The sequence below is a fragment of the Aquarana catesbeiana genome, linkage group LG03 (genome assembly GCF_042186555.1).
Source record: "Aquarana catesbeiana isolate 2022-GZ linkage group LG03, ASM4218655v1, whole genome shotgun sequence".
NCBI lineage: Eukaryota > Metazoa > Chordata > Amphibia > Anura > Ranidae > Aquarana > Aquarana catesbeiana.
The window spans coordinates 603,629,814-603,640,839 of NC_133326.1; the positions used below are offsets into that span (position 1 = coordinate 603,629,814).

The 11,026-nt window shown below is 44.7% G+C and overlaps 1 long non-coding RNA gene across 1 annotated transcript in view; it reads right to left on the bottom strand.

The window, feature by feature from the left end:
- The window catches only part of LOC141133046 (uncharacterized), a 36,753-nt gene extending 26,082 nt beyond the window's left edge, over window positions 1-10,671 (bottom strand). The window contains exon 1 of the long non-coding RNA XR_012243002.1: window positions 10,234-10,671. This is a non-coding gene — a long non-coding RNA (uncharacterized lncRNA). The remainder of the gene's footprint in view (window positions 1-10,233) is intronic.
- Between the last annotated feature and the right edge of the window lie 355 nt (window positions 10,672-11,026).

Here is an 11,026-nt window from a genome sequence, read left to right on the forward strand (position 1 = left end):
TCTGACAAAATATGTTGGTTTGGGCAGAGAGCCAAGGAAGTGACATAGTTGATTGATCCTCCAGCGATCTAATGAGAGAGGGGCCTGACCACTGAGCAGGTTCTCCGTAGTTGGCCAACGGAGCACATCATAACAAAGAGGCTCTCATAAGTCCCTGTGGGGCTTGAGAGAAAAGATGGGTCAGTGAGGCCAGGTATAAAATCCGGGTGACCAACAAGTGGCGTCATTGGGGATGGAAAGTTTCTTCAGTTCCATAAGAGTTGGTCAAATCAGTGGGTGAGTAGTCAAGTGAGTGGCAGAAGTTTTCCCTGCCCAAGGTAGACCCGTGAGTGGGGCCTGGGCAGCCTCCTATTCCAGAGACACCCAGAGTTTCAAGTCACTGTGCCGGCACCAGTCCACTACCCTGGTCATATGTGCCGCAGTATAGTATAGAGCAGGATCCGGAAATCTGAGACCGCCCTTGATCTTCGTTTGTAGTAGCAATGCTCTGCAGAGACCTGGGTGTTTACCGCGCCAGATGAATCTGGTAAATATTGAGCGCACAGCATGAAAGAACGTCTGAGGTATCTTGATGGGCAATGCCTGCAGTAAATACAGAAGTCTGGGCATTGCATTCATTTTAAGTACATTACAACAGCCGAACCAGGAAAGGGCCAGAGAGTCCAACTTTTTAAGATCAGTAGTGAGCGTAGATAAGAGGGGCTGGTAGTTGAGGGTAAAAACGTCATGTAAATTTGCGGGAATTTTTGTTCCCAGGTATTGAATTGAGCAGACAGACCATTTGAATGGGAAAGGACGAATAGAATTGGAGACAGGGGGCAGTCCTGTCTGGTGCCGTTTGAGATGGGGAAAGGGCTGGAGTCATAGCCATTTACTCGTACTGTCGCTGTGGGATTATCATAGATGGCCAATATCCATGACAGGATGGGATCTGGCATTCCTACGAATTTAAGTGTCTCCTGGAGAAAAGACCAGTCCACCCTGTCAAAGGCCTTCTCGGCATCTGTGGATAGGAGCAGCAGGGGTACATGGGATTGTTTTGCTTTTTCTATGTTTAGTGTCCGAATGGTGTTGTCTCTGGCCTCTCTAGTCTGGATAAAACTGACTTGATCTGTTACAATTAGGCATGGTAATAAGACATTCATCCTAGAGGCAAGGATTTTAGTGAATAGTTTCACATCATAGTTCAAAAGTGAAATGGGCCTGTAACTGGCACATAGTAGTGGGTCCTTACCCGGCTTAGGGATCACAGATATAGAGGCGCGCAGCATGTCTGCAGGGAGGCTGTGTCCTTCAATCACAGCATCGAAGGCCACAAGAAAGGAAGGCGCCAGAGCCTTGATACATTTTGTAATAAGGGAGGGTGAATCCGTCAGGTCCGGGAGCCTTACAGGACTGGGTGTCAGCTATGGCGGATGCGAATTCCTCCATGGTAATAGGCTTGGACAGTTTTTCTCGCTCTTCCATTGTCAGCGTAGGAAGGTCGGTTTCTTGAAGATAATTGCGGATATCTAGAGCCTTTTGGGGCATCAACCAGGAGGTGGAAAGTGGGTCCAAATTGTATAATTTGGAGTAGAAAGTGCGGAAAATCTCTGCTAGTTCTGGTGATGAATGAACTTTGGACCCCTATTGACAAGAGAAGAGCGGGAACGTACGCTTGGCATGTAAGCGTGATTGGGATTAGCACTGGTCCAGTGCTCCAGTCCCGAGGCGGTCCAGTACTACAGCACCCGAATCGAGGTGCTGCGAGTTGACCAAGCCCATCCGGAGGCAGGACCACGGCATCCACGTGGCACTTGAGAAAAAAATGTGAACATCTCATAACACCATTATCAACTCTAAGGGAAGGCATTGGTTAAGAGAACATATACATACACATATACCCACATATACACCCATACTCATAGAAACATAAACAATACGACAACTACTTTAAGTGTTTGTGGCAGATAGTATACTGGTAGGTCACGGTTACATGAACAAGCTATCGCCACCCCCCCCTCGCTGGTCCAATACTCCAAGCCCGGGGGAGAACGTCAGAAAAACGATACGGATATGGGGGCTGCATGGTAACTGAGCCCAACACCAGGAAGGGCCATTGCTCTTGAGCATAATCTGGTAACCGTTGCTGCAGCGGGATGTTTGGAGTATCCCAATGCGGAGGTGTTCGTCCAAAAATGAGAATAGCAGGCATAACACTGAGTCTGTCAGAAAAACTTGGGAAACAAGCCAACAATCGTGTGAAATATCTGTAGCATAAGAGAGGCCTTCCTTCATCAGTGAACCAATATAAATTGATTGCTAAGCCAGAGCAGAGCTAAGACCCCTAGTTCTTAGGCCCAACACGCATTGTTCCTGGCATGTCACCTGTAGATAACAATAAAGGTAATTTGACTAAGTTCAACATGAAAAACAAGAAAAGAGAAACGCTGAGCTGGGTGTGTTAGCAGTCTGCATGTAAAAGATCAGCCAGCCACCTCTTCATTCGGTGGTTGTGAACGGGGGTTACCCGCCGTCTAGCTTGTGAGTGGAGACCACGGTGACTAACGAGCTCTTTGTGGTCTACCCGGGGGGGGCTTGACGCTGCGGATTCTTGGTGACAACAGTCATCAGCCAGTTGCGGCTGCGATTCTCCAAGTCGTCCAGAGGTAGATGCAGCTGTATAATTTGAGCAGTAAGTTCAGAGTGGGAAGTCTGCAGGGTTTGCACAGATTGGGACACTATACCCTGTTCCTGTGCTATTACAGTAACACGGGAGTCCAGCACAGACACATCCTGCCTAATAGTTTGTATCTCACTCCTCATGGCTGTCTCTATTCTCTGAACAAGGGATTCCAAATCAGATCTTGTGGGTAGCTGCTGCAAAAAAGCCCACAGCCTTTGTTTAGAGGAGGCACTGAGCGGGAGTCCCTGTGTTTGAAGTGGGTTACAGAGTGTACTCACTGTGGTCTGATGAGTAGATATCAGCCTCTGCCCCTCCATGTCTTCCGGGCTGAAACAGAGCGCTGGATGGGATGGGAGCTGAAGGAGAGGCTGAGAGCACTGGGTTGAGCAAAACGTCCTCCATGTCTGGGGAGGCTGCCAGCAATCTGGGGAGACAAGGAGAGAGGTCACTGGGGGGTGAGAAGGGTGTCATTGTATGATCTTCCGCCGCCTGTGGAGGAGGGTAAGGCACGCTGGAAACCTCCGCTGTGTCTGCATGGTGGGCTGGCGCCATCTTGACGGCTGCTGGAGTGGCCGCAAGAAGCGATCCATGCTGGTCTTAGCGGGTTGATGGCGGTCGGGTTTCCCTGATGTCCGAGGAGGCTGGTAGGTGCAGGTAATGCGCTGTAATGTGTGGTGTTTTCGCTGCAGGAGAGCCGCCGGCCAGGAGCCCTGTGAGGATGCGTCTTCACGCTGCCATGCCTAGGCCACGCCCCCCTGTCTGTGTTTTTGATGGTACACAAAAAATCAAAACCTTTGCATAATGCTCTACACACAACTATATGCAGCCAACTGCTTCACCTTTTTACATGTGACCTAGCTCCACCATGTGTGCAAACTAGTACAGATGTACTGCACTGGGTTTAGAGATGATGCAGAAAGCTATGGTACCAAAACATTTTACAGGGCAGAAATTGTTTTCTGTGGAACACCTTACACTTGACCTGAGGCAGGTAAGCTCCATAGACCAAGGCAGGATAGTGTGACTCTATCCCAAACCTAAACGAACCCTTGTAATGTCATGGTTTTCTTGACCCACAGTCCTATAAAAGACATTGAGGCTGATCTTACAAAGTGGAGAATCCTTTACCTAATAAAATTGGTAATGATTCACTTCAGTTGTTCAATCATGTAAAAAGCAAAAATATTTTTTTTATCTGCAAGTAATGGGGAATCAAGTGAACACGCTACAATTTTGAGAAGATTCTCAACTCTCATTGTATGGGTTATGGGAGTTATCTTTAACATGTCCCGAGCCTAAGATTGCAGACAGCCAATTTTATTAACCAGCCAACATGGGGGGGAGGCTGCCTGCTTCTAGCAGTTTGACTACAAGAGTGCACTGCAGCAGGTAAATTGACAAACATGGCTCCTCGCAGTTAAAGCATTGTATAAAACTCGTTGAACAATGGCAGTACCCAGGCACCCCACAGGCATTGAGATCTGAACAACATGTGCAGAACCTACCCATCCTCTCCCTGGTAAACCATACATGTAGGTAAAAAATGTGTTTTTTCTATTTTTACGAACCCTTAACTTCAAAGTTCCAGAGATGACCCAACATTGTCCACATCGGGTGCCTCATCAAATTTCCAGTGGTAACTTCCCAAGTAAAAGCACATCTTGTTTGCACTTCACAACAGCCTGTTGAGAAGTGAGATTCTCCTGTCATTTTGGATTTAAGTGAAGCAGGAAACTTCGAGAAGGTCTCCCAGGAGATTTGTAATATTACTGACCATATTTGGAGCTCCGATATAACCTGTTCCATTACAGACCAAAGCACCCCTCCCTCCAGTGCTAACGGGTATGTGGGCTTGAATTAACATAGCAGGGGGGGCTGCACGCTTTGTGCCCCCCTTGCTATGGGAATTATGCCTGCATGCCTTAGTTCGTTCTGAGAAAGGGGCCACTCTGTTTTGTGGGGATTAGTTAAAACCATACAAATTTATAAACAAAATTCACAGAGCAGGTAAGATGCTGCCCACTAACAGTACATTTACTTCTCAGCACAACAACGTACATGTGCAATCCACTTTCTGGTCTTCAATGCACATGCCCCCTGCTGATCTGTGCTGTGTTTTTGGACACCGCACAAGATTGTCAGCAGGTTACAGCAAATTTTTGTATACCTGCCGATTGGCTGTTTGTATACAAACACAAAACAGCCATCTGCCTGTTTCTTCTCCCTGAAATCAACTTTGAGCTCTGGGAGCAAAAGCAGCACAAATACACTTTTGAAGCACATGGTTAACCCCCCCTTATGATCACCCCTGTCGACCATATTATTGTTGGTACAGTATTATCACTGATCATTGTATTGGTGTCACTAGCTATGTCAGTTTTCCTCGCACTATAAGTCGATGATCACCGCCATTACTAGTATAGCATCTATAGCTGCGCAAATTCCAGTGTGTGTATATATATATATATATATATATATATATATATATATATTCGTTTTTTTTTTTAGATGCTATTAACTTTCACACAAATCAATTAACCACTTCAATACAGGGCACTTTCACCCCCTTCCTGCCCAGGCCAATTTTCAGCTTTCAGCGCTGTAACATTTTTGAATGACACTTGCGCGGTCATACAACATTGTACCCAAATGAAATTTTGATCCCTTTTTTTCACACAAATAGAGCTTTCTTTTAGAGCCCTTGCACACTGGGGCGGTTTGCAGGCGCTATTGCGCTAATAATAACGCCTGCAAACCGCCCCAAAAGTGCCGCTACTTTCATTCCAGTGTGCAAGCCCCGAGGGCTTGCACACTGGAGCGATGCGCTGGCAGGACGGTAAAAAAAGTCCTGCTAGCAGCATCTTCGGAGCGGTGAAGGAGCGGTGTGTACACCGCTCCTTTACCGCTCCTGCCCATTGAAATCAATGGGACGGCGCGGCTATACCGCCGGCAAAGCGCCTCTGCAGAGGCGCTTTGCGGTGGTATTTAACCCTTTCTCGGCCGCTAGCGGGGGGTAAAACCGCCCCGCTAGCGGCCGCATACCGACGGTAAAACACCGCTAATAATAGCGGCGTTTTACCGCCGACGCCGCCCCCCGCCCCAGTGTGCAAGGGCTCTTAGTGGTATTTGTTCACCTCTGTGGTTTTTATTTTTTGCGCTATAAACAAAAGACCGTCAATTTTGAAGAAAACTATTTTTTTTTTTTGCTCTAATATCCCAATTTAAAAAAAAATAAATGTTTTTCCTCAGTTTGATGATGATGATGACTGATATGTATTCTACATATTTTTGGTAAAAAAATTTGTAATAAGCATAGATTGGTTTGCGCAAAAGTTATAGCGCCTACAAAATAGTTATTGATTTATGTTTTTTTATTTTATTTTCTTTTACTAGTAATGGCGGTGATCTGCGTTTTTTTTTTTTTTTGTTTGTTTTTTTTGGGTTTTTTTATAAAATGCTACAGTGAGGGCGGGAAAGTATTTGATCCCCCTGTTGATTTTGTACTTTTGCCCACTGACAAAAATGATCAGTCTATAATTTTAATGGTAGGTTTAGTTTAACAGTTAAAGACAGAATAACAACAAAAATATCCAAAAAAAACGCATTTCAAAAGTTATAAATTGATTTACATTTTAATGAGCGAAAGAAGTATTTGACCCCTTCGCAAAACATGATTTAGTACTTGGTGGCAAAACCCTTGTTGGCAATCAGAGGTCAGACATTTCTTGGCCACCAGGTTTGCACACCTCCAGGAGGTATTTTGTCCCATTCCTCTTTGCAGATCCTCTCCAAGTCATTAAGGTTTTCGAGACTGATGTTTGGTAACGTGAACCTTCAGCTCCCTCCACATATTTTCTATGGGATTAAGTCTGGAGACTGGCTAGGCCACTCCTTTGTTGCCTTGGCCGTGTGTTTTGGATTATTGTCATGCTGGAATACCCATCCATGACCCATTTTTCAATGCCCTGGCTGAGGGAAGGAGGTTCTCACCCAAGATTTGACGGGACATGACCCCATCCATCGTCCCTTTGATGCGGTGAAGTTGTCCTGTCCCCCTTAGCAGAAAAATACCCCCAAAGCATGACGTTTCCACATCCACGTTTGACTGTGGGCATGATGTTCTTGGGGTCATAGACAGCATTCCTCCTCCAAACATGTTGAGTTGATGCCAAAGAGCTCGATTTTGGTCTCATCTGATCACAACACTTTCACCCAGTTCTCCTCCGAATCATTCAGATGTTTATTAGCAAACTTCAGATGGGCCTGTACATGTGCTTGCTTGAGCAGGGGGACCTTGCAGGCACTGCAGGATTTCAGTCCTTCACGGTGTAGTGTGTTACCAATTGTTTTCTTGGTGACTATGATCCCAGCTGCCTTGAGATTATTGACAAGAGTCTCTCGTGTAGTTTTGGGCTGATTCCTCATAGTTCTCATGATCTTTGTAACTCCATGAGGCGAGATCTTGCATGGAGCCCCAGACTGAGGGAGATTGACAGTTATTTTGTGTTTCTTCCATTTGCAAATAATCGCACCAACTTTTGTCACCCTCCCACCAAGCTGCTTGGCGATGGTCTTGTAGCCCATTCCAGCCTTGTGTAGGTCTACAATCTTGTCCCTGACATCCTTAGACAGCTCTTTGGTCTTGGCCATGGTAGAGAGATTGGAATCTGATTGCTTCTGTGGACAGGTGTCTTTTATACAGGTAACAAGCTGAGATTAGGAGCACTCGAGTGCTCGTTACCTGTATAGAAGACACCTGGATGCCAGAAATCTTGCTGATTGATAGGGGATCAAATACTTATTTCACTCATTAAAATGCAAACCAAGTTATAACTTTTTTTTTTTTTTTTTTTTTTTTAATGTGTTTCTGGATATTTTTGTTCTGTTTCACTGTTAAAATAAACCTACCATTAATTTTTCACTGTAAATAATAAAAAATAAAAAGAAACACCACTGAAGCTCACATGCCACCAAAAGAAAAAACTCTATTTTGTATGAAGTGTGTGTGTGTGTGTGTGTGTGTGTGTGTGTGTGTGTGTGGGATATATATTTTTGTACGGTGTTGCATAACCGAGCAATTGCCAGTTAAAGTAGTACAGTGCTGAATAGTAAAAAATGGTCTGGTCATGAAGGGGGTAAAACCTTAGAGGTTAAAATGGGGTAAATGATTACAGTAAAGACCCTTTCTATTCAAGAACCTATTGCCAAATGTCAGGGAATGTAATTTTTACTGGATGAACATCTACTAATCCTTGGTTAAAAAACAAAAATCCTAAAGGATCCTGGACAGATTGGCCAAAGAATTGTAAGAGTTAGGCCTCTTTCATGGGGTGTATTCTGTTCCTGTCGGCTCACAGCTCCCCTATTGGTCGGAGCAGAGCGGGCGGATAACACATCTGTGTCCACTGAGTTTCTGCAGAGCAGACATCGACAGCCCACTCTGTTGTATGGTTTGTTGTACTGGAATGGACTTTGCTGTTGGTTTTACACCCAACTACCTCTGATCTGCTGTGCCTAAACAGAAGAAGACTAATGGCCAGTATACACAATCCGAATATCATACGACAGATCATACGACTTTTTTCGCTTAATAGTCGCAAATAGAAATTGAATAGGTAACTAAAGTAAAAAAAATTCTCGTAAGGCAGAAAAAAAACGGAAGTGATGTCATGTGTAATGACAATGACAATAATGTATTTGTATTGTATTTTCGGATGACAACTATACTGACTAAACGAAATTCAGCCGATTTAGTATCATACGAGGAAAATTTTTGTGCTTGTCAGATCGAATAATATCAGACGAACTGTCATGATCGGCTCTCGAAAGTAGTGTACACACGATCCGAAAATCGTACGATTCTTCCTCGGACGACAGTTTTCGTACGATATTCGGATCGTGTGTATGGGTCATAAGTCCCCTTCCATAATTCTTTATTTTAAGTTGACCCAGAGGTAGGTGGGTGTAAACACGAGTCCATTTACACCTACCTGTCCAGAATGAATGGATCTTCCGATCAGGTCCACCTGAAAAACTGACAGGCAGACATAATTGGAACGCCTGTGTGAAAGGGCCTTAAAGTGCAGTTGAGTGAAAATTCACAACCACAGTTTTGTAAATAGAACAGGCATGTTACAGATGTGTCCTAGTAAACATATATACTATTCAGGGAAGTTGATGCTGATAGATTTCTAGATGAATTGGGTAAGGTCTCATACACACTGGACACTTTGCTAACTCTCCTAGTCTCCTTTCCTCCTGGCAGCAGTTTTGGCAGAAAAGCCATCTGACGCTTGTAAACTTGTGTAACGTGTTGAGGTGCACCACACACTTGGGCATATTATCTCTTTAGCACTAGATGGTGCTAAAGCACAGTAGGTGAGCTATACTGGATGGACTGATGCATTTGTGTGTGTGTGTGTGTGTGTGTATATATATATATATATATATATATATATATATATATATATATATATATATCTTATAAAATAAGGCATATATCCAAAGAATCAATAAAGAAAGTTTGCATGCATAAGAAACAATTGAAATGTCTCTGCAAAATAAATGATGATGCTGTGGCGACGGTGGCAAAGATGACAGTAATAGCATACCAGCGCTGTGGGGATCACTAAATAAACAGGTAACTGTAAGGATGAGGTCAGAATTGGCTGGAGCGATGGTACTCAGCATGGAGAAATTGTACAACGAATATCACTGGGCTGGCGCACCAGAAGTGACTTCAGGAACTGTAGAAGGGCTGGGAGGAAGCCACATGTGTTCACAGGAAGGAGGCTTGAACCACAAGCAACCCAGCTACCATGACAACGCGTTTCACCGTCTTGTCGCTTTTTCAAAGGACTGTAGTGCCTGCATGTTGTAATTGTTGCTCTAAACATGCCTAGCATTTAGGTGTGTCAGACGCTTTTTCTGCCAAAACTGCTGCTCCTGGATGCGCCGGATGTGGGATTTTAATTTTTTTTCTGCCTCAACTTCTCCGAATGCCTATGGACACATGGGATGACATGCAGGAGTGTTTAGAGGCAGGAAAAGAAAAATAACACCAAATGTTCCTAGGAGCAGTAGAAAAAATGAGGCCTTAAAGTTAGAGGAATGGTTGGTTATGCAGTAGGAAGAGTTTGACGGAGTCTGAAAAAGTGTAATGTCAGAAGGTGTTAATGGTTTTGTATAGAATGTGGGTGGAAAAGAGATGTCCCCTTACCTCATGGCATCCTGGTGGTGGGAAGTTTCAGATCCCCTTGTGATTTAGTTCAGTGGGGGCATTCTGATAGGTCAGCTGATCTGGGAATATTCTGGAGGGGTCAGCTAGGATAGGTTAGCTGACCGCCCCAGAACCTTCCAGAAGTTCCTAAGCCTCCTATTTAAGCAAGGTGCCAAGGGGGTCTTTGCCAGTTCCCAGAAGGAGTTTAAACAGCGCTGAGCAGAAAAGCTATAATACAGCCAGGCTCTCCTTTCCTCTGGCAACATGAAGACCTTCATTTGGCAGCTTCTGGAGCAGGCCTGAAGTGGCTGGAGGCGAGGACTGGCTCAGGCAGTGTGTCTTTCCTTACCTGTGGGTCAAGTGGCTCTGGGACCAGTGAAGATCGGCTGGAGAAGAGGCTTGTTGGATTTGCCATGCCCAGCAGGAAGAGGAAGATGTGGGGGTCTGTCCCTATGCAGTGTTCTTCTCACTGCCTTCACGGTCTGCAGCAGGTATTCCTTCAGGAAGCAGTGAGCCAGACTTCTTTGCAAAACTGCCTTCGATTTCATCTTCCTTAGAAGAACTTGTGCCTGTGATACGCTCTTCTATAGTTAATATACCTATTCCTCAAACTATGCCTGTCTCGCTGGCAGGTGTTTGGTCAGCAGCTGTCTCTGCTCCCGCAAACCCGTCGGCGGGTGCAGACTTGACAGTTCCTCAGCCTGGCAAACATATGGGAGTGACTGAGAATTGTTGCAAGGAATTTATGCCATGTATTCTGTTGCCTCTGGGTTATCATCTGCCAGCAGCTGTCAGAAAAAAAAATTGGCAGGGGGTATATGTTGATTTATTATCTTTATTGCCTTCTGTCAAAGAATTTTTACTTAAAGCTGACAAAAAGATAAGTCAGAGGAAGAGAGACGCAGACCAGTGACTAAATCCATTTTTAATTAGTTTTCAGGTTTTCTGCATATACCCCAGCATTTTATGTGAAAAATTTCCCTACAAAGGTTTGGCATTGTTTCAACATGTGGATATCATATCGGAAGCCTATAAAGGTTTTGGTGGGTCTGCTTGGTTTACATACAATGAGGCATTTTGTCAAAAACTGGCCATCCAACCAGCCTTGCAATGGGAGTTCAAAGGATGTTGGGCTACGGTTG